The 24,731-nt window shown below is 40.5% G+C and overlaps 1 long non-coding RNA gene across 1 annotated transcript; it reads right to left on the bottom strand.

The window, feature by feature from the left end:
* Positions 1–6,780: 6,780 nt before the first annotated feature.
* LOC122689753 lies at positions 6,781–24,344 on the bottom strand. The gene is made up of 3 exons (XR_006339912.1): positions 24,129–24,344; positions 17,849–17,851; positions 6,781–6,814 (listed from the first exon to the last, which is right to left on the bottom strand). It is a non-coding gene; the product is annotated as an uncharacterized LOC122689753 (long non-coding RNA).
* Positions 24,345–24,731: the final 387 nt, after the last annotated feature.

The raw sequence follows: 24,731 nt of genomic DNA, 5'->3' as shown, positions 1-24,731 counted from the left end.
TGTTATCACAACAGTTAACTTCATAAGCCACATTAAGGATGAAGAACACATTCATCCATGGAATATATGGCTTTTCTCACCATGGAAGTTCAGAGATCTTCATGTGAAAAACTTTTAAAGGGATAAAAATGTGTGCTCTCACCAGTGGAGGATAGAACCATTTTAAAGGCAAACGTTTACCCCTGAATTAGTGGCTCTCTGCTGCTGTCAGCACCTGCACTGTGGTTTTCTACTCACTGTTGCCTGTATCATCAATTTCTATTTATTCTCGTCCACTCCTAAGTGAAAACACAGTTTACTGCATAAACCACAAAAGCCTCTTGTTATCCTCAGGCAGGCGTTAATAATGCATTCTGCAATCTTGCTCAGAGGTCAGAGAGGTGGGTCTTGCTCAGTGAACAGTAAGTGTACATCCCCCTTATTGACTAATTCATGGACTCTGAACATTAGGACAAAACCTAGAAGTCATCTACCCAGCTACTGATTCAAAACAGAGACTTGTCAGGTCCCAGTATCTTCTGAGATGTCTCCAAGAAGGAAGATATTTAGTGCTTGGTTTTGCTGTGTTTTTCTAGATAATGAAATGCCTACATGATGAAAAGTAAATCCAAGATGATGTGAATAAACAGTGAATGGATGTGATAGTGGCAAAGTTTCATCATAAGCCAGTTTAAGTTTTAGGAGTAAAACCATCTGAAAGAATTCTATAAGAAATGTGTGTTTGGCTTTTATTTTACATAGAGTATATTTCAGAGCTAATTCTACTTGATCTGTTCTTCAAGGAGCATGAGTTCCTAGAAAAACAGGCATGGATAATGTGGAGATATATTTAATGAGAGTAAAAACCTCCCAATATTTAAATACATCAATGCAAATGTGCATTGGGGGTTTAGGTTTGAATATTTTAAAACTAGAAGAATCTAAAACTATTTCAGGAAAAAAAATCACATCCTCATGTCAGCTGTTCTACAACCTTGTTGCTCTCATCTGACAAACTGCAGGTAGAACAGAGTTTTATATTCACAGGCAGTAATATTATTAATTAGATTTTTCCAGGAATAGATGTTTCTCTAAATCAGTTAGAAAAGTTCTCTCTTTCCTTGAAGGTACCTAGGTGTATTTCCTTGTAAGCCTAACCCAAATACCAACAGATTAGAAAAATGTCCTCAGTTTATTTCAGTCAATGAAGGATAATTTATTCAGAGAGTACTCAGAGGGGGAAAAAAAGCATTCATTCACCCATTTGACAAAGTATCTATTAAGTGTTTCCTATGTGCCAACCACTGTTTTAACTGCTTCAAATTGAATGTGAGCATAAACGTCCCAGAGCTCATGGGGCTCTGACATGGACACTGAAGGGCTAATTCCAGTCGACTCGTAGATGTGCTGAGGGAACCACATGGAACACTTCACACATGGAGACCTCGACCTTCTTGTGGATAAGTGAAGAAGCTCTTGGCTCTAAACCTCCACGTATCTGTACAAATAGAAAATGCTCCACACAGGTGAAGATGATACAGGAGGTAAGAAACATTTTCCCATTTAAGGAGAGGAATTTCTGCAAACCCACTTCATTTTCTTCCAAACTCCTTCAGACACTATAAAGGTAAATGATTCATGTCCTAAGGATATAGTGTGGATAGATTCTAAACTGGCTCTAAACTCAATAACTTTACCTAAACAGCAGGTTTATAGATCTGCCACAGAAGTATTCTCACGGACACCCCCTCCCCCCCAAAAAAAAACTAAATGAAATGCAGCATTTATGACATGAACTATCCAGCTATTCAAACTATTTAAAAGGTTTAAGCCACATAAGCATTATCAAATCAAAATACACAGTCCTCACTAGAATATAAATTCCACAGGGACAGGGGTCTATATTTGTTCTCTGCAGTCCCCTAATCCTGATGGCTTAAATACCACCTCACATAGTAGGCATAATAATTGTTTGTTGATTAAATATTTTTAATGTAGACAGGTTTTATATCTACATGTACTTGGATGAATTGCCAATTGCATGTGTGCTAAGTTGCTTCAGTCATGTCCAACTCTGTCCACGGGATTCTCCAGGCATGAATACTGGAGTCAGTTGTCATGTTTTCCTCCAGGGGATCTTCCCAACCCAGGGATTGAACCTGCATTTCTTATGTTTCCTGCATTGGCAGGCAGGTTCTTTACCACTAGTACCACCTGAGAAGCCTACATTGCCAATTAATATAAGTCACTTAGTAACTCCAACTGGCAAATAGATGCTGGGAAAGTGGAAACAGTGGCAGATTTTATTTTCTTGGGCTCCAAAATCACTATAGACAGTGACTGCTGCCATGAAATTAAAAGACACTTGCTACTTGGAAGAAAAGCTATGACAAAACTAAACAGCGTATTAGAAAACAGAGACATCACTTTGCTGACAAAGGTCCATCTAGTCAAAGGTATTGTTTTTCCAGTAGTCATGTATGGATGTGAGAGTTGGACCATAACGAAGGCTGAGCACCAAAGAATTGATGCATTCTAATTGTGGTGTTGGAGAAGACTCTTGAGAGTCTCTTGGACTGCAAGAAAATCAAACCAGTCAATTCCAAAGGACATCAACCCTGAGTATCATTAGAAGGATGCTAAAGCTAAAGCTCCAATACTTTGACCACTTGATGAAAAGAGCCAACTCATTAGAAAAGACCCTGATGCTGGGAAAGTTTGAGGGCAGGAGTAGAAGAGGATCAACAGAGGAGGGGATGGTTGGATGGCATCACTGACTCAAGGGACATGAGTCTGAGCAAACTCCAGGAGACAGTGAAGGACAGGGAAGCCAGGGTGCTTTAGTCCATGGGATCACAAAATGTTGGACACGACTGAGCGACTGAATAACAATAATCTTCAATTCAAGCTATTTAAGCAAAGTAAGGCTGAAAATCCATTTCTTAAGAAAAAAGCAATTTCAACTCCAGAAAGATTCTCTATGTGGTGATACTCCTAGTAATTGCTTCCACAATTGCTCATGTTTTAAGAGAAAATGTTATTTTTAAGTGATCAATCAATTAGGGTCTGGATATCAAGTATACTGGTTGCAGTCTGCTTTGACACTACTTGGAAACATTAACAGGACATGCAAAGGAAACAGTAAAATCTAGTTCCCCGTTCACTGCATTGTTCTTCTCCACTTAGTCCTATAAGCAAGCCACTTCTTTCCACCCATAACTTGGAAAAGACATGATTTTGTGTATTGGGAAATGCGGGTGACCCATGACAAGCTGACCACACAGGCAGTGGCAGAAAAGTCACCCCACATGGCCCATGGGGGCATGGAACCCCAGCCCAGAGAGAAAGAAGGTAACTTCTGGCGGCTCTGGCTCTGAGGGCTAGAGAGAAATGTGGGTGAGCCTGTGGCTGCTGCTGTGGTTGGAAGTAGTTAGGTTTCATGGGTTATTAACTTTCAACAGTTGGGCATTTTTAACTCGAGAAATTACTGGAAGACTCAGTCTTGCCGTGTCTTACCCTGAACCAACACTGGCCATGAAAACAAGACAGGTGGCATCTCTGCGTTGTGGGTTTTACAGTGCAGCAGAGAAGACAGAAAATTAGGCAGATAAAACCATGAAATAGGAGAAGGCTCTGATAGAAGAAACCAGATGGTGCTGAGAACATATCCCAGGGAGTCCACCTGGTCCCCGAGCCAGATGAGGACTCCCCAGGAATAGGTGACGAAGACGAGGGCTGGAGAGTTGAGGACACCAAGCATTCAAAATCTGACTCAGTTGCTGCCTTAGCAGATATTCCCACCTAGCACTGATCTCTCAGGAGCCCAGACCCAGCTCATGTTTTCTAAGGAGGAAGAGAGGGTGGGTTGGCATACCAGAGCAGAGAGAGAGTTAACGTCTCAGCTTGACAAGGACCATTTCCTTCAGCTTCTACAAAGTTTGCAGTTCAGGAATATTGATCTCTCTAAAGTAGACGTTGGCCTTAAGTGAGCAAAAAAAGAAAAGCATAAACAATCTCTTCTCCACCCAAAATTTTTGTTTTATTATCTAAGTACTTCATGCCTTTCAGAAGGCTCCACGTCAGCCATTCATCAACATCTCCAGCAAGAATAGTGAAATTCTTGGGGGAAAAAAGAAGCAATTAAAAGTGCTTTCAGACACACAGATACAGAGAACAAACTAGTGGCCCAGTAGGGAAAGGGGTGGGGGTAAAATAGGGGAAGGGGATGAAGAGGAAGAAACTACTGGGTATAGAATCAGATACAAGGGTGTGATGCACAGCACAGGGAATATATTCAGCATCTGAAATTATCAGATGACACTGGCTAGTCTATAAAAATACTGAATACTAAATAAAATACTAATATACTAAAAAAAAGTGCCTTACTAATGAGGTGTCAAATAATTGTGATTTTAACTTTAAGATTTCTAGTATGAATGATTCTAATTTTCTTGACTACCTAAATCAGAAACTTCTAGAGTATGGTGTCTTCAAAAATAGTTTATGATTACATGCTTGTAAGCAAATATTTACCTCTTTTCCTCTTTCCCACCTCTACCTCCAGAGAAAAGAGTGTGTGTGTTTGTGTGTGTACTTGGGAGAGGAGGCTATTTAGTCATTGAATCTTAAACGAACTAACTCAGTGCATCCAAGCCCCTTTCTAACACACCTAACCACATCCATACTAAATTTTTAAGCACCTAATTCACATTGGTTATACATCACCTAATGATAGAAATAAGATATGTTGAAATAGTTTAAATGTTCTTTTAACGGAATCTAGAATTATTTTCATAAAAATGTTAATAACACTAAGGCATTCAATAAAATATGTATGAATGAGGGAATAGTCCAATGTGATCACAAATTACTTGCCATCCAGTCCTATTTTGAACCCAGACACGTCAGCACATCTTTTTATGATCATGGTAAAGTAGGTCATTTCGAGTCTTTGGAATTATTTTTTACTCTTTCAAACAAGTTGAGATGATGATTGAGATGTCTGGTTTTGAAATTTTGTAATTCAGTTTTCTCCATATTCCAAGCTGACATAATGTCGAGTGGATTTTTTAGCCTCAGATCTAATCATTTCCCTGACTTTCAAATGTCTAGCTAGAAAGATCCTGCAGAGGTTTCACCCCAGTAAGCTGGATGCTCCAAGAGCCAGAAAACACCATGGAGACACATATCATGGGGTCGAGGCTGACTAAAGAGGCTGACGCATCAGCAGAGAAGACACGGGGGATGGTTTTCAAATGTGGTTCTGTTTCTGTTGCTCCTTGGAAATGAAGCTGTGAAACATGACTTGGAAACATAGCAAGTCAAGGAGCATGAGCCCCTGGACAGAGGGTCATGGGGTCAGGTTTACTTACATGTCTCCCCATACCTTCACTTCTGCCATCTGTGCTTGAAGGACCCAACTGGCCCCTCCAAGCAGCTCCCCACTCCATGAAGGTCAAAAACAGCACTGTGCACAACCACATGCCTGACACAGTGAGCCTACTGGGAGGTCAAACCTCTGGGTCAAAGGCCTGTGTTACCCCACCCGGCAAGCCATCCAGGCCAGCTGAAGTGCAGGTTGACAGCAGGGAGACCCTGGACGGGCCATAAAGGGGGGAATGATGACATTAACTAGGACATTAGTGCCACTGTGGTGGCAGTGGAGACAGTGGCCTGGCATCCAGACCCCTTTGAGGCCTTGGGACAGAGGGCTACTGACCGTCTGTTTTCTGGGAAGAGGTGAGGACATCTAGTTCCCTGGCTACTTCATCCATGAAGAACAGAGATATGCCAGGATGTTAAATCAATTCTCCAAATGTGGGGGACAGACGGCAGGGCATTTTCTTATGGGATTAACTTTCTGGATGACAGTCTTCCTGAACTCGAGTCAGTATGTCACAGACTGAAATATATAAGGGAGGTCCATTGTGAAATAATGGGGAACTTACGGGACCCTTACATGTCACTCGAAACTTGTCCTTGGTTTCCAGACTCCTGGGGAAGGGAGGGTACTATGATTGGAAATTTGATGAGCAAGCCTTATGTCCTTGGGAAGCTAAATAATCTAAATGGGAAAATAATCTGAAAAAGAATAGATATATGTATAACTGGATCACTGTGCTGCACACCTGAAACTAACACAACACTGTAAATCAACTCAGTTCAGTTCAGTCATTCAGTCGTGTCCGACTCTTTGCGACCTAGTGAACCACAGCATGCCAGGCTTCCTGTCCATCACCAACTCCCATAGCTTGATCAAACTCATGTCCATGGAGTCAGTGATGCCATCCAACCATCTCATCCTCTGTCGTCCCCTTCTCCTCCTGCCTTTAATCTTTCCCAGCATCAGGGTTTTTTCAAATGGGTCAGCTCTTCACATCAGGTGGCCAAAGTTTTGGAGTTTCAGCTTCAATATTAGTCATTCCAATGAACTCCCAGGACTGATCTCCTTTAAAATGGACTGGTTGGATCTCCTTGCAGTCCAAGGGACTCTCAAGAGTCTTCTTCAACACCACATTTCAAAAGCATCAATTCTTCAGCACTCAGCTTTCTTTATAGTCCAAATCTCATATTCATACATGATTACTGTAAAAAGCATAGCCTTGACTAGACGGGCCTTTGTTCACTAAGTAATGTCTCTGCTTTTTAATAAGCTGTCTATATTGGTCATAACTTTCTTCCAAGGAACAAGCGTCTTTTAATTTCATGGCTGCAGTCAACATCTGCTGTGATTTTGGAGCCCCGGAAATTAAAGTCTGTCACTGTTTACACTGTTTCCCAATCTATTTGCCATGAAGTGATGGGACCAGATGCCATGATCTTAGTTTTCTGAAAGCTGAGCTTTAAGCCAACGTTTTCACTCTCCTCTTTCACTTTCATTAAGAGGCTCTTTAGTTCTTCTTCACTTTCTGCCATAAGGGTGGTGTCATCTGCATATCTTAGGTTATTGATATTTTTCCAGGCAATCTTGATTCCAGTTTGTGCTTCATCCAACCCAGTATTTCTCATGATGTACTGTGCACATATGTTAAATAAACAGGGTGACAATATACAGCCTTAACGTACTCCTTTCCCAATTTGGAATCAGTCTGTTGTTCCATGTCCAGTTCTAACTGTTGCTTCCTGACCTGCATACAAATTTCTCAAGAGGCAGGTCAAGTGGTCTGGTATTCACATCTCTTTCAGAATTTTCCACAGTTTATTGTGATCCACATAGTCAAGGCTTTGGCACAGTCAATAAAGCAGAAACAGATGTTTTTCTGGAAATCTCTTGCTTTTTGGATGATCCAACAGATGTTGGCAATTTGATCTCTGATTCCTCTGCCTTTTCTAAAACCGTCTTGAACATCTGGAAGCTCACAGTTCACGTATTGCTGAAGCCTGACTTGGAGAATGTTGAGCATAACTTTACTAACATGTGAGATGAGTGCAATTGTGTGGTAGTGTGAGCATTCTTTGGAATTGCCTTCCTTTGGGATTGGAATGAAAATTGACCTTTTCCAGCCCTGTGGCCACTGCTGAGTTTTTGAAATTTGCCCAGCATATTAAGTGCAGCACTTTCACAGCATCATCTTTTAGGATTTGAAACAGCTCAACTGGAATTCCATCACCTCCACCAGCTTTGTTCATAGTGATACTTCCTTAGGTCCACTTGACTTCACATTCCAGGATGTCTGGCTCTAGGTGAGTGATCCCACCATCGTGATCATCTGGGTTGTGAAGATCTGTCTTGTACAATTCTTCTGTGTATTCTTGCCACCTCTTCTTAACATCTGCTTCTTTTAGGCCCGTAACATTTCTGTCCTTTATTGAGCCCATCTTTGTATGAAAATTTCCATTGGTATATCTCATTTTCTTGAAGAGATCTCTAGTCTTTCCCATTCTATTGTTTTCCTCTATTTCTTTGCATTGATCGCTGAGGAAGGCTTTCTTATCTCTCCTTGCTATTCTTTGGAACTCTGCATTCAAATGGGTATATCTTTCCTTTTCTCCTTTGCTTTTCACCTCTCTTCTTTTCACAGGTATTTGTAAGTCCTCCTCAGACAGGTATTTTGCTTTTTTGCATTTCTTTTTCTTGGGGATGGTCTTGATCCCTGTCTCCTGTACGATGTCACAAACCTCTGTCCATAGTTCATCAGGCACTCTGTCTATCAGATCTTGTCCCTTAAATTGATTTCTCACTTCCACTGTAAAATCGTAAGGGATTTGACTTAGTTCATACCTGAACAGTCTAGTGATTTTCCATATTTTCTTCAAATTAAGTCTGAATTGGCAATAAGGGGTTCATGATCTGAGCCACAGTCAGCTCCCAGTCTTTTTTTTTTTTTTTTTTGCTGACTGTATAGAGCTTCTCCATCTTTGGCTGCAAAGAATATAATCATTCTGATTTTGGTGTTGATCGTCTGGTGATGTCCATGTATAGCGTATTCTCTTGTGCTGTTGGAAGAGGGTGTTGGCTATGACCAGTGCATTCTCTTGGCAAAGGTCTACTAGCCTTTGTCCTGCTTCATTCTGTACTCCAAGACCAAATTTGCCTATTACTCCAGGTGTTTCTTGATTTCCTACTTTTGCATTACAGTCCCTTATAATGAAAAGGACATCTTTTTTGGCTGTTAGTTCTAGAGGGTCTTGGAGGTCTTCATAGAACTGTTCAACTTCAGCTTCTTCAGCATTACTTGGGCATAGACTTGGATTACTGTGATATTGAATGGTTTGCCTTGAAAATGAACAGAGATCATTCTGTCATTTTTGAGATTTCATCCAAGTATTGTATTTTTGGACTCTTTTTTTGACTATGACGGCTACTCCTTTTCTTCCAAGGGATTCCTGCCCACAGTAGTAGATATAATGGTCATCTGAGTTAAATTCTCTGATTCCAGTCTATTTGAGCTTGCTGATTCCTAAAGTGTTCACTCTTGCCATCTCCTGTTTGACCACTTCCAATTTGCCTTGATTCAGAGACTTAACATTACAAGTTCCTATGTAATATTGCTCTTTACAGCATTGGACCTTGCTTCCATCATCAGTCACATCCACAGCTGGGTGTTGTTTTTGCTTTGGCTCTGTCTCTTCATTCTTTCTGCTCTTATTTCTCCACTGATCTCCAGTAGCATATTGGGCATCTACCAACCTGGGGAGTTCATCTTTCAGGGTCCTATCTTTTTGCCTTTTCATACTGTTCATGGGGTTCTCAAGGCAAGAATACTGAAGTGGTTTGCCATTTCCTTCTCCAGTGGACAATGTTTTGTCAGAACTCTCCACCATGACCTGTGCACCTTGGGTGGCCCTACATGGCATGGCTCATAGTTTCACTGAGTTAGACAAGGTTGTATTCCATGTGATTAAATTGGTTCGTTTCCTGTGATTGTGGTTTTCAGTCTGTCTGCCCCTGATGGAGAAGTATAAGAGGCTTATGGAAGCTTCCTGATAGCTGACTGAGGGTGAAACTTGGTCTTGTTCTGATGGGCAGGGCCATGCTCAGTAAATCTTTAATCAAATTTTCTGTTCATGGTGGAGGTGTATTCCCTCCCTGCTATTTACCTGGAGCCAAACTATGGTGGAGGTAATGAAGATAATGGTTACCTCCTTCAAACAGTCCCATGCATGTACTGCTACATTCAGTGCCCTCAACCCTGCAGCAGGCCACCACCAATCCACGCCTCCACTGGAGACTGCTGGACATTCACAGGCAAGTTTGGGTCAGTCTCTTGTGGGGGTCACTGCTCCTTTCTCCTGGGTCCTGATGCACAAAGTTCTGTTTGTACACTCCAAGAGTCTATTTCCCAGCCTTGTATAAGTTCTGGCAGCTCTTAGGTGGGGTTAATGGTGACCTCCTCCAAGAGGGCTTATGCCATACCCAAGTCTGCTGCACCCAGAGCCCCTGTCCCTGTGGTAGTCCACTGCTGACCTGTACCTCCACAGGAGATGATCAAACACAGTTCTGTCTCAGTCTCTGTGGGGTCCCTGGGCCCTGGTGCACACAAGGTTTGTTTGAGCTCTCTGAACATCTCTGGTGGGAATGTGGTTTGATTGTAAATGTGAATTCACCCCTCCTACCGTCCTGCTGAGTCTTCTCTTTTGCCCTTGGATGGGGGTACCGCCACTGTTAACTGACATCAATCTATTTATGAAACTGTCCTTCCCTCCTAGACATGGGAATAGAGATTTCCACCTGTTTTGTTCCTGGTTACAGCAGACTTCCAAAGAATATCAAGGGGAGATAAGAAAGACTTCCTAAGTGAACAGTGCAAAGAAATAGAAGAAAACAACAGAATGGGAAAGACTAGAGATCTCTTCAAGAAAATTAGAGCTACCAAGGGAACATTTCATGCAAAGATGGGCACAATAAAGGACAGAAATCATTAGGTTTCTCTTAGGTGATGGACCTAACAGAAGAAGGAGATATTAAGAGGTGGTGGTGGCAAGAATACACAGAAGAACTATATGAAAAAGATCTTCATGACCCAGATAACTATAATAGTGTGATCACTCACCTAGAACCAGACATTGTGAGTGCTATGTCAAGTGGGCCTTAGGAAGCATCACTACGAACAAAGCTAGTAGAGGTAATGGAATTCCACCTGACCTATTTCAAATCCTAAAAGATGATGCTGTGAAAGTGCTGTACTCAGTATGCCAGCAAATATGGAAAACTCAGCAGTGGCCACAGGACTGGAAAATATCAGTCTTCATTCCAATCCCAAAGAAAGGCAATGCCAAAGAATGTTCAAAGTACCAAATAATTGTGTTCATTTCACATGCTAGCAAGGTAATGCTCAAAATCTTTCAAGCTAGGCTGCAACAGTATGTGAACCAATAACTTCCAGATATTCAATCTGGATTTAGAAAAGTCAGAGGAACCAGAGATCAAATTGCAAACATCCGTTGGATCATCAAAAAAGGAAGAGAATTCCAGAAAATCATCCACTCTGTTTCATTGACTACGCTAAAGCCTTTGACTGTGTGGATCACAGAAAAGAGTGGAAAATTCTTAAAGAGATGGAAATGTCAGACCACCTTATCTGCCTCCTAAGGAAATCTGTATGCAGGTCAAGAAGCAACAGTTAGAACTGGACATGGAACAACAGACTGGTTCCAAATTGGGAAAGGAGTACATCAAGGCTGTATATTGTTACCCTGCTTATTTAACTTATATGCAGAGTATATCACGTGAAAAGTCAGGCTGGATGAAGCACAAGCTGGAATCAAGATTGCCGGGAGAAATATCAATAACCTCAGATATACAGATGACACATCTTTATGGCAGAAAGCAAAGTTGAATTAAAGAGCCTCTCGATAAAAGTGAAAGAAGCAAATGAGAAAGCTGGCTTAAAACTCAACGTTCAATAAACGAAGATCATGGCATCCAGTCCCATCACTTCACGTCAAATAGATGGGGAAACAATGAAAACAGTGAGAAACGTTATTTTCTTGGGCTCCAAAATCACTGCAGCCAAGAAATTAAAAGAGGCTTGCTCCTTGGAAGAAAAGTTATGATTAACCTAGACAGCATATTAAAAAGCAGAGTCATTACTTTGCCAACAAAGGTCCTTCAAGTCAAAACTACTTCCAGTAGTCATGTATGGATGGGAAAGTTGGACCATGAAGAAGGGGGAACACTGAAGAATTGATGCTTTTGAACTGTGGTGTTTGAGAAGACTCTTGAGAGTCCCTTGGACTGCAAGGAGATCAAACCAGTCAGTCCTAAATGAAATCAATCCTGAATATTTATTAGAAGGGCTGATGCTGAAGCTGAAGCTCCAATACTTTGGCCACCTGATACGAATAGCCGACTCACTGGAAAAGACTCTGATGCTGGGAAAGACTGAAGGTGGGAAAAGGGGACGACAGAGGACCAGATGGTTGGATGGCATCACTGACTCAATGACCAAGAGTTTGAGCAAGCTATGGGAGATGGTGAAAGACAGGGAAGTCTGGTCTGCAGCCGTCCATGGGGTCACAAAGCGTCAGACATGACTGAGCAACTGAACAACAATACCAACAGTCCTAACACTTAGAGCACAACATCATCCATGTGAAGTGTTCAATAGATCTTTGTAGAAGAAATTAACTGAGGACCTTAAATTTCAGAGAGTACTATGCCAACCTCGCCAGATAACTGCTGCACAAGATGTCAACTTGTTCTTTGCAGTCAGCTCAACTAAGTGACCCTGCTTAAACCCCAGTGCTATTCCCCTCAGCTCTTCCATCATCCTCCCAGCTTCCAGCAGCAGTCCTTCCTCTTACCCCATTGTCACTAAAATCCAACACGAATAACTTTCTCATATCAAATACTAAAGAGATGGTGACTTTGCAAATATCTTAAACAAAATAACAGTAACTGATGGTCACAACCGCTACTCATCTTCTCCTAAGAAATAATTAGTGCAGACTTGGTGACAGTTTCCAACCCGGCCAATTGTTTGACAATTATCTACACAATGCACACTGCAGCAGAGAAGAAGCAGAAAATTCCCCCCCCCCCCAAGAGATCTCCCAACAGAGACTCTCAGCTCTGACAGGGCTAAACAGTCAGTGGTGTTTAGTTTCAACAAAAAGCCTTAGGCAGCAATGCCTGAGAGACATTACCTGAATAACAGACTTTGTTTTACACCAGTTAGGTTTAGCACAATTTCTAGAAACTTGAGTTTAACTGGGATCCCTACAAGGGGTTCCCAGACCTCTCTTAGTGAAAATTCCTTCATGAGAATTAATGTAATGGGTTTCCAATTAAGTCTTTTCAAATGAAGTCTTTCAAAATGAAGCTACCATACATCTTCCATATAAGAGATAAAACCCACATACTTTACTGAGGTTTTCACTAAAATACTTGTGCCTCAAGGTTCAAGAGCAACCGGTATCATTTTGGAGTTGGAAAACTCTACTTCCTTTTCAACAGTGGAAGAAGTTTCCTAGAATTTCAAAATGTAAAGCTGGAATTATTTCTTACAGAAATATTATCTGAATAAGACCACTTTACATTTGTATATTGGTGTAACTTTAAAAATGCACAAGTCTATGTCTATCTCAATAGACACCATCTCAATGTTCACTGAGCTGCCAGGAGCTACCACTCCACACATAACATGGTTCCTAGAGGAAAATGTGTTAAATGCATCCAACAGCCATAAAATAGACAAAGGTTTGGAGTCTAGTGGTTCAAGAGGTGTAGGCCATGAATAACTGGCACGTGCTAAACCAGTGGAGGTGTCGAGTTTTTAGCACGAATCTCAGACGACCCCAGTGAGAAGCTGGTGAAATTCTGGGGTATGGAACAAACCAGAACCAAGACAAACTATACAGGAATCTTTCAAATATGACCCCACAACAAACAGAAGATACACAGCACACACACATATGGAAAAAAAAAAAAAAAAAACCCTACAGAATATTTAGTGGGCTTAGAAAAATCCACCTTTGAAATACTCTGCCAACATATGCAAGAGTCTGGAGCAGAAGGAGGGAGTCGTCCCGCCATGTTGGGAAGCAATGACAGGTCAGCTGACAACGCCAGAATCTACCTTCTCTTGGACAACCCAGAGTCCATTGCATCCTTGTTGAATGTCAGGCAAGGAGAAGCATTAGGGACCTTTTTGGTTTTTTTTTTTTTTTTCCAGAAATGTTTCCTGGGCCAGATTTAAAGTTTTTTTTTTTTTCCCTAAGAAACCATTGCCACCAAGTCCTCAACACCACAACAGAGTGTTCTTCAAGGGGAACAGAGTCAATCTCTACCACACCCAACACCTACAGACCCCAAGAAGATGTCTGACACTCAAGTACAATCCCACCTAGATCTTCCCGTAACACCTATAACCAGATAGGCCTATTTTGCTTAACAAAGCAAATTCATATGACAAAAAGAAAACATGGGATAGTGGGTGCGTGAGAATTAGATTTTATTTTTTTGAGATCACTAATATCATGAATACAAATACCTGTTCAAACTTCTCAAGAGAAGGTGACTTTTCATAGCATCAGGTTACTAGTTATGCATATAGAGGAAATGTCCCAAACAGGAGAAGGTTGTGAACATGACAGATTTCATTAAGGGTCCAGGGAAGATAGTTACACATTCATCTAAAACTGAATATAATATTAGTGATATCTCTTTTTCACATTTCACATTGAAGATTTGAGAACTAATGTTTCCTATTTAATCAAACAGCTACATTTCAAATGCTGGCCCAAGCAAGCCTAAAAGTTTAATTTTTGTTAAAATTCCTGTACTATTCCTAAACTGATGTACTCTGATAGAAATAAGTAATTTTCCACACCTGGAGTAAGTTTCCATACCTGGAGTAAGTCTTAACTGTAAACAATGGAAATTTTGAAGGACTTAGTATTTCTTTAAGAGTTGGAGTGGTAAGTAATAACAAAGACTGAGACCAGCTGATTTCACAGCATTTTTATACAATTTAGTGATAAATGGAAATTTTTCTTCACCTATGACGCTAATACAAAACTTATGCCAAGTTTCATCAAGAAAATTTTGAGAGATATTCAAAAAAGTTTTGTTTACTCACCCAGCATTTCATCCTCTCCAAGGATCATAAAATGAGAATCTAATAAGAAAAAGTCAAGAATATAAAGTGCAGTTTTGGGATACAGGAATGGCAGACTTGCAGTTGATCTTTCCAGTTAGAAGATGTTATTCTAGCACCATCTCAGATATTAAGGATGCCAATGGATTTCTCATGGTGATTAAACATGTCAGGTAAAGAATGACAAATTAGGCAGGATAAGGAGAATAAAGGGTGAAGAGGTGATGCAGGAGTTGGTGGTGGTGCTATTATTGTATAATAAAGTCCTCAGAGAAGACAGGGATCTGAATTATGGGAGTCATCACTGTGGAGCTGATATTAAAAATATGACTGAGTGGTGGTGCATCCAGAGAAAGAGAGTAGAAAAAAAGAAGACTGAGCTCCAGACACTCCCCACTTAGATGTCAATGTTTCCAAATATGGGTTTTATATTATGTAGGTATAGTGAGGGCAACAGGTCAGGAGATGACAGCCATAGAAGTGATTGGTCAATTTGGGGAGAATTAATATCTAAACAATATTGAATCTTCCAATCCATGAACATGAATAGATCCTCTACTTATTTAATTCCCAATTGTTTACAATCAGGCTTATGAAGTATGTGACATACAGCTCTTACGTACTTTCCTAGACTTGTACCTAAGCATTTCCTAGGTTCTTTTTGTGCCAGTACAGAGAAATGTGATTCTGTACATTGACCTTACAGCCTGTGATCTTGATAAATCATTTATTAGGTCTAGTCGGTGTCTCGTGGATTCCTTGGGATCTTCTATGTATATAATTTATGTTTATAATTAGGTCATCTACAAAGAAAGATGACTTTATTTTTTTCCTTGTAATCTGTATACCTTTTCTTTCTTTGTCTGGCCTTATTACACTGGTTCATGTTGGAAACAGTGATAAGAGGCAATATATTAACCTTGTTCCCAGTCTTAGTGGAAAAGAATTCAGTCTTTTGCTATTAAGTATGATGTAAGCTATATGTTTATGTAAGGTTATATCAGGTTGAAGAAATTCCCTAACATTCTTAGTTTTCTGAAAATTTTTATCATGAATGTTGAATTTTTTAAAATGCTTTCATGCATCTGCAGAGTTTGTCATATACTTTTGGTTTTCTTTTTTTGGACTGGATCTGGTGGATTACAGATTGATTTTTAGATGTTGAATCACCCTTATATTCCTTGGATAAATATCATTTTATGATGTATTATCATTTTTATATATTTCCAGATCCCATTCAGTAATATTTGTTACAGTTTTCATGTTTACACTCAGTAAACATGAAAAGGAGTAAACTCCTTTTCTTAAATTTGTCATAATAATACTGGTCTCATAAAAGGCCTTCCATTATTTACATATATGTGGTCACATCTCTTACAAGGCTTTAGCACAGTTATTAACACAAACCTGATGGTAAGTAAGTGTTGTTAAGTAAGTCACTCATTGGAGAGTCTTTGTGACAAGGGGGCATCTTTTCCTAGTCTCTCTATTTCCTGTCCCTTTTCCTTACATGAGAACTAAGAGGAGCAAATTCAGTTACCTAGAAAATCCCTTTCCAGATATAAATGTTTATGAAGCTAAATTTACAGAATTTCAGGAGTGTCAGCCAAGTGTGACAGGTATCATGCTCAATAAAATCTTTAGGTCCTCGTAAAATTAATCTGGCTTCTTTACATAGTATTTTGAGACTGTGATTTAATTAACCTTCACATTCCCTGTCATCTAGCAGAGCTCTTTGTATAGGACTAACGTCATAGAACAGTAGATTTCAACCTTGGTGTGCCTCAGCCTGTTGTTTAAAAAAAAAATAATACTGATATCCACGTCTTCTCTCTCTAATGAAAACTCAATTCAGTAGATCTCAGGTTATGTCTGTTTAATTTTTAAGGTATCATGGTTGCAAACCATAGTTCACTTTCTGCCTTCAGTTCACATTGCTGCCACCAAGTACAGAGGCCTGCCCTTTGGGCAAGTTACACAATATTAATAGTTCCTCGTCTGTAAAATCAGAACAGCTCCAAACTACTATTGTGAGCATTAAATGAGTCACATGTAAAATGCTCAGAATGTGGTAAGTACATATAAATGTTAACTATTACTGCTATTTTTTTATTATTATTGTCACCGTAGGTTAGGTTAGCCCAAGCCATTTGTTTCCCATTTTTAAGTAGTTGCATGCTGTGCTCAGTCACTCAGTTGTGTCTGACTCTTTGTGAGCCCATGGACTGTAGCTCACTAGACTCCTCTGTCCGTGCGATTCTCCAGGCAAGAACACTGGAGTGGGTTGCCATTCCCTTCTCCAGGGGATCTTTTTGACCCAGGGATCAAACCGATATCTCCTGTGGCTCGCGGATTCTTTACCACTGAACCACCTGGGAAGGCCATCTTACTAGAGTTGGGGGTCCCCTTTAACATAGAAATAGATCAAAGACACATAAACTCTGTACTTGCTGAGTAAACATATGACCAAAATGTTACCGTGAATTCAAGTAAATTGTATTTTACTTATTTCATTAGCATCTATATACAGTTAAGTCATTATCTTTATTCAATACAAAGATAATGCTTGGCTTTCCTGTAGATTTTCCGACCCGTGTAACCAATCTGAGCTTGCTCCCCACCCCTCTTAAGGTTCTGAGTTCCACTGGTTGTGACCTACCACTCCAGACATATCAAGCTGCCTTGGATTTGTCTCAACATGCCACCAATCTTCCTGAATTCCTGCTCTCCTTACTGTCCCATCTACCTCAAACACCCACCCATCTGCTTCTCTATTTAGACCATAAGTCATGAATGTCAACAAACTCCTCTTAACTCACTGGCCCGAGCTTTCCCTACAGTTGGTTAGTGAGGAATTGAAGGTGCCATCCAATTAAGTGCTCTGCTCACTAACAGGAACAACAGTGAACAGGCATGATTTTTTAAATGGGATAGAGGGAAGGTCAGGGAGAGAAAGCAGAGAGCAGATGAGTGAATGGAGGTCTGTGGGCCTCAGGAGCATCAGAATGCCAGCACACACCTGGGAGGGCACATTGGCCAGGACCACAGGGTCCTGTCCTCTCTCTGTCCAAGCACAGAGAGACGGACCCAATGATGCCAGGCCCTGGCTCCACAGTAGCAGCTCACCCCAGTTACACTCCAGGGTCACTAGGCAAGATCAGTGGGCATGGGAAAGCGCCACCCTGACAGGAGAGCCCAGGGTCAAGGGCCCACAGCACTCACCATATCCCCAAAGGCTATCTTGCTGAGGAGCAAGGAGAGGGCACAGACTGAACCATTTTACCAAACTATGCTCAGGAGCTAATCAAAGAAGTTTTTAAAAAATCCACTTGCTAGAATAATTTTACTTGATTAGGCTAAAATTATGGGGCTTCTCTTTTCATTCTTTCTGGTGATCCAGCAGGACGGAGGCTCATGTGAACAGCAAACAAAGGACCGCTCAGAGAAAAACAAAGTTACATTTTTCTTTACCTGCTTGAGTGCAGCGTGATTTAAATTTTAACAGTCCTCTATGACTCTTTTTAACAGCAGCATAAGTGTTAACTGCCCTGTAATTGGTAGAATACACTTTTATGTATCAAGGATCACAGACTCAGTTATTCAGAGCACCACCACTCCCTCCCCTGGGCAAGCTGGGAGGGCTGTAACACAGGTGGTTGAATTGAAACAGCCAAGATCCCACACAGCCTAAATTCTCCAATGAGTCAGTGTTAAGAGAGAAACATTGAACACTGGGGTGCACGTGTCTCTTTCAGATCTGGTTTCCTCGGTGTGTATGCCCAGAAGTCATATTGCTGGGTCATATGGCAGTTCTATTTCCAGTTTTTTAAGAAATCTCCACACTGTTCTCCATAGCGGCTATACTAGTTTGCATTCCCACCAACAGTGTAAGAGGGTTCCCTTTTCTCCACATCCTCTCCAGCATTTATTGCTTGTAGACTTTTGGATAGCAGCCATCCTGACTGGTGTGTAATGGTACCTCATTGTGGTTTTGATTTGCATTTCTCTGATGATGAGTGATGTTGAGCATCTTTTCATGTGTTTGTTAGCCATCTGTATGTCTTCTTTGGAGAAATGTCTGTTTAGTTCTTTGGCCCATTTTTTGATTGGGTCATTTATTTTTCTGGAATTGAGCTGCAGGAGTTGCTTGTATATTTTTGAGATTAATCCTTTGTCTGTTGCTTCATTTGCTATTATTTTCTCCCAATCTGAGGGCTGTCTTTTCACCTTGCTTATAGTTTCCTTTGTTCTGCAAAAGCTTTTAAGTTTCATTAGGTCCCATTTGTTTATTTTTGCTTTTATTTCCAATATTCTGGGAGGTGGGTCATAGAGGATCCTGCTGTGATTTATGTCAGAGAGTGTTTTGCCTATGTTCTCCTCTAGGAGTTTTATAGTTTCTGGTCTTACATTTAGATCTTTAATCCATTTTGAGTTTATTTTTGTGTATGGTGTTAGAAAGTGTCCTAGTTTCATTCTTTGCCCATCAGCAGACGAATGGATAAGGAAGCTGTGGTACATATACACCATGGACTATTACTCAGCCATTAAAAAGAATTCATTTGAATCAGTTCTAATGAGATGGATGAAACTAGAGCCCACTATACAGAGTGAAGTAAGCCAGAAAGATAAAGACCAATACAGTATACTAACACATATATATGGAATTTAGAAAGATGTTAACAATAACCCTATATGCAAAACAGAAAAAGAGACATAGATGTACAGAACAGACTTTTGGACTCTGTGGGAGAAGGCGAGGGTGGGATGTTTCGCGAGAACAGCATCGAAACATGTATATTATCTAGGGTGAAACAGATCACCAGCCCAGGTTGGAAGCATGAGACAAGTGCTTGGGCCTGGTGCACTGGGAAGACGCAGAGGGATCGGGTGGAGAGGGAGGTGGGAGGGGGAATCGGGATGGGGAATACATGTAAATCCATGGCTGATTCATGTCAATGTATGACAAAAACTACTACAATATTGTAAAGTAATTAGCCTCCAACTAATAAAAATAAATGGAAAAATAAAATAAAATGAGTGAAAAAAAAAGAGAGAGAGAGAAACGTGTCTTACTCGTCCTGAAGGAATTACTAGGCTGCCTTTCCCTACAGTGTGACTTCAGTATTCCTACCCCCACCACCAACTTTTCCTCCCCGCCACACACCAGTAGAAAAGAGTTAGAAAAAAGTACATTCTGGATGACTTGATTTGGCTTTCAGTTTGAATAAGTTACCACAACTGTTCTTTATTCCCCTGGAGATTACCCTTGACAACCAATGCACTCCCTTCTTTCAAACGATCTACTCAGCTTAGACTTACAAGTTATTTTGTATAGAAGAGGAGTTTTGTTTCTTCACACCAGACTAAAAACCTGCCATAGTTCCATTTTCCTTCCTGATTTATTTATTTTTTTCCCTTCCTGATTTAAACATTTTATTTTAAATGGAAAAAAAAAAACTGTTTCTTTTTTCTTTTTAAAAATGCGTCCTTAAAGAATAGAATTATATTTACACAGAGACAGGAGGTAGTTTCCTCACATAGTGTTAAAGGGATTAGAGAGAAGACAGCAAATTAGAGGGACTCCACTGTGGAACTGCACAGGCAGAACTTTGCAGCCTTCAGATATCAAAAAAGGTATTGAAAAAACTACAGGACTGGGTTTTCAGCTTGTGGACAGACAATGTAAGGTAATGAGTCAAGAGGACTTTAGAGGGCATTTCACTAGAGTGGGTAAAAATAAATGGATAATATAGTAGAATGGATACCATAGGAATGACACAGGAGAATGGAAAAAATTTTTTTTGATACAAACAGCAAGAGCAGTAAGTGAGAGCTTCTCTGCTAGCTCAGATGGTAACAAATCTGCCTACAGTGTGGGAGACTCAGGTTCGATTCCTGAGTTGAGAAGATCCCCTGAAGAAGGGCATGGCAACCCACTCCAGTATTCTTGCCTGGAGAATTCCAGGGACAGAGGAACCTGGTGGGCTACAGTCCATGGGGTCACAAAGAGTCGGACATGACTGAGTGACTAACACACACACTACACTACACAAGGCTGCCACAGACTGCAGACATCACAGAAGCTCTGTGGTCAAGGCAGGACTTGGGCTCCCCCTTGAGGGGTGGGAAGAACCTGACCAGACAAGGAAACAGCAGAACTTCACAAGGGCACGAGGGAATAAACAGCCATGGGATTCAGGCTACAATGAATGGAGATCACCAGATTGGAACAGAAGTTATGTAGGGATCGTATGCACTAGACCTCAGGAAGGGCTGTGACAACACAACTGGAAAAGGATGATATCCCTAGACACCTTCCTTTTCTCTGACTATATTTCATTCTGGGTCTGGGTAAGGTTAAAAAAAAATTGACCCAAAACATTTTACCAGAGCTTAGAAGTTTGCTTATAACTCTAGTACAGAGGGGAAAATATATATATATATATATATATATATTCTCTCCAGAAGAGACTTCAAGTGGGTTCAGTAATTTTATCTTTTCATAGTTTGTACTTATAATATGGGATTAAACAGGTCTATTAAACAGCTCTCCACTGCCAATTTTCCCAGAGGAATTACCACTCCCAAATGTACACAATCACATCAGGAGAAAAAGAATGTGCTGACAAGGCATGCTATAGTGACTGTCAACTCCACAGGCATGGCATGTGTATGGTGATCGGAGCAACAAAACAAGTGAAAGTAATATACAGTTAATACTAGGAACCAATTGTTTTCGAATAGTTTCATTTTTAGAACCTGCAGCAGACTTGGGGTTTCCCTGTAACAAGGTCCTCTCACTGGCATTCCAATCTGCTTCCTCAGTGGGAGAGAAATGAGTGGAGCTAAACCATGAGGACTGCTTTCAAGTTTACTGCAGACCCCCTTATGCCCCCATTACTCTGGGTACACCCATCAGGACTGCACACACTTCTGAGTTCAGGATAGGAAACGGTTAAGAAGAGCTGCCAGAGAATGCCAGTCCATGGAGTCACAGAAAGTCACAGCCACCTCTAGCTTAATTCGACTCCTTCTTAGAAAGTTTTTTAAATTTGTTGAAATGCTCCTTGACTTTTCCTGGGAAACTTATGGCCTATATTAAAAGCATATTACATTAAGGAACATTTTCCGTACTTAGTCAAACGATGCTTTCTATTTAAATTTGTTTTTACCATAGCAAGGTGTTCTGTGAACAGTGGTGGTGCCAGTGGCACTGAATTTGTAACCATTTCAGAGTCAGTCTAACAATTTTATAGCTTCTGATTATCACATCTCAGAAGGGAAGCTAGAATGACCCCCATCACTCCTAGGCACACACTCTAGCAGGTGTTAAAAGTGCGGGTGTGAGAGCCAGACAGACATGGGATATGCCACACACCACGTGAGTGACCTTAAGATAGGTTACCTGATCTGTATGCCTCAGTTTCCTCACTTTAAAATAATGGAAACTGTTTTATACAATTCATCTGAAGATAAAATAAGAAATATAAAGCATGTCACATAGTTTCTGACACAAAGTGAATTCTCTACAATCAACCTATTAGTGTCTTATTCTGACATTTCTATCTTTTCTAAAAGCCTGTATTAACTGTTCAATATTGTCTTTTTTTAAACAAGAGTAATTCATCTTTGCTATGGTTGTAGGTGTTTATCCCTGAACCTATTTTTCTTACCCATGAGGTGAGGATAATACCACTTGTCCTCTAATCTCAATGTATTCTAGAAACTGAATATACAAAAGTTACTAACTAAAATTTTTACTCTGTGATTGATTATACTGAAATAAGCTTGTCAGGAATGCTGTGGATAAACAAAGACATGTCAGATTCATCATATCATGACTCAAGTCCTTTTCCCAAACCTCCTCTAATGAATTCATTTTAATTCATTTTAATCATATAGTGACTCAATGTCTTCATGTGATAATCATTCATGGGTTTTAAATTTGCCATATGTTGCTTCTAGATTATTTGCAGAAATGTCTGATGAGCTTTTTCTTAGGAAAGTCACGGCTAAGCTAGAGGATAAGATGTTGGTTATTATTTTATTCCAGCTTCAGCTAAAACATGTTTATTCCCAATTCAGATCATCTACTCATATCAGTTTAGTTCAGTTCAGTCACTCAGTCCTGTCTGACTCTTTGCGACCCCACAAACTGCAGCCTGCCAGGTATCCCTGTCCATCACCAAATGCTGGAGTTTACTCAAACTCATCTCCGTTGAGTTGGTGATGCCATCCAACCATTTCATCCTCTGTCATTCCCTTCTCCTCTAGCCTTCAATCTTTCCCAGAATCAGGGTCTTTTCAAATGAGTCACAAGTTTGCATCAGGTGGCCAAAGTATTGGAGTTTCAGCTGCAACACCAGTCCATCCAATGAACATTCAGGATTGATTTCCTTTAGGATGGACTGGTTGGATCTCCTTGCAGTTCAAGGGACTTTCAACAGTCTCCTCCAACATCACAGTTCAAAAGCATCAATTCTTCTGTGCTCAGCTTTCTTTAAAGTTCAACTCTCACATCCATACATGACTACTGGAAAAACCATAGCCTTGACTAGATGGAACTTTGCTGTCAAGTAATGTCTCTGCTTTTTAATATGCTATCTAGATTGGTCATAACTTTTCTTCCAAGGAATAAACGTTTTTAATTTCATGGCTGTAGTAACCATCTGCAGTGATTTTGGAGCCCCCAAAATAAAGTCTGTCACTCGTTCCACTGTTTCCCCATCTAATTGCTGTGAAGTGGTGGGACGATATGCCATGATCTTAGTTTTCTGAATATTGAGCTTTAAGCCAACTTTTTCACTCTCCTCTTTCACTTTCATCAAGAGGCTCTTTAGTTCTTCACTTTCTGCCATAAAGATGATATCATCTGCATATCTGAGGTTATTTAGGTTATTGATATTTCTTCTGGCAATCTTGATTCCAGCTTGTGCTTCATCCAGCCCAGCATTACTCATGATGTACTCTGCATGTAAGTTAAATAAGCAGGCTGTTAAATAAAACAGCCTTGACTTAGTCCTTTCCCTATTTGGAACCAGTCTGTTGTTCCATGTACAGTTCGAACTGTTGCTTCCTGACCTGCATACAGATTTCTCAAGAGACAGGTCAGGTCATCTGGTATTCCCATCTCTTTCAGAATTTTCCACAGTTTGTAGTGATCCACACAGTCAAAGGCTTTGGCATAGTCAATAAAGCAGAAATAGATTTTTTGTTTTGTTTTATTTTGTTTTTGCTGGAACTCTCTTGCTTTTTCAATAATCTAACGGATATTGGCAATTTGATCTCTGGTTCCTCTGCCTTTTCTAAAATCAGCTTGAATATCTGGAAGTTCATGGTTCACATATTGCTGAAACCTGGCTTGGAGAATTTTGAGCTTTACTTTACTAGCGTGTGAGATGAGTGCAATTGCGTGGTAGTTTGAGCATTCTCTGGCACTGCCTTTCTTTGGCATTTCTTTCTTTCTTGTTCTGCCCATCAAAACAAGACCCAATTTCCCCCTCAGTCAGTCTTTCCCATCAGGAAGCTTCAATAAGCCTCATATCCTTCTCCAACAGAGAGCAGACAGACTGAAAACCACAATCACAGGAAACTAACCAATCTGATCACATGGACCACAGCTTTGTCAAACTCAATGAAACAATGAGCCATGCCCTGTTGGGCCACCCAAGACGCACGGGTCTTGGTGGAGAGCTCTGAGAAAACGTGGTTCACTGGAGAAGGGAATGGCAAACCACTTCAGTACTCTTGCCTTGAGAACCCCATGAACAGTATGAAAAGGCAAAAAGATAGGACCCTGAAAGATGAACTCCCCAGGTTTGTAGGTGCCCAATATGCTACTGGAGACCAGTGGAGAAATAAGAGCAGAAAGAATGAAGAGACAGAGCCAAAGCAAAAACAACACCAGCTGTGGATATGGCTGGTGATGGAAGTAAAGTCCAATGCTGTAAAGAGCAATTACTACATAGGAACCCAGAATGTTAAGTCTATGAATCAAGGCAGATTGGAAGTGGTCAAACAGGAGATGACAAGAGTGAACATCAACATTTTAGGAATCAGTGAACTAAAATGGACTGGAATGGGTGAATTTAACTCAGGTGATTATTATATCTACTTCTGTGGCCAAGAATCCCTTTAGAAGAAATGGAGTAGCCCTCATAGTCAACAAAAGTGTCCAAAATGCAGTTGCTGCTGCTAAGTCACTTCAGTCGT

Source organism: Cervus elaphus, chromosome X, assembly GCF_910594005.1.
Source record: "Cervus elaphus chromosome X, mCerEla1.1, whole genome shotgun sequence".
NCBI classification, from domain to species: domain Eukaryota; kingdom Metazoa; phylum Chordata; class Mammalia; order Artiodactyla; family Cervidae; genus Cervus; species Cervus elaphus.
This window is presented reverse-complemented; position numbering and strand designations above follow the sequence as displayed.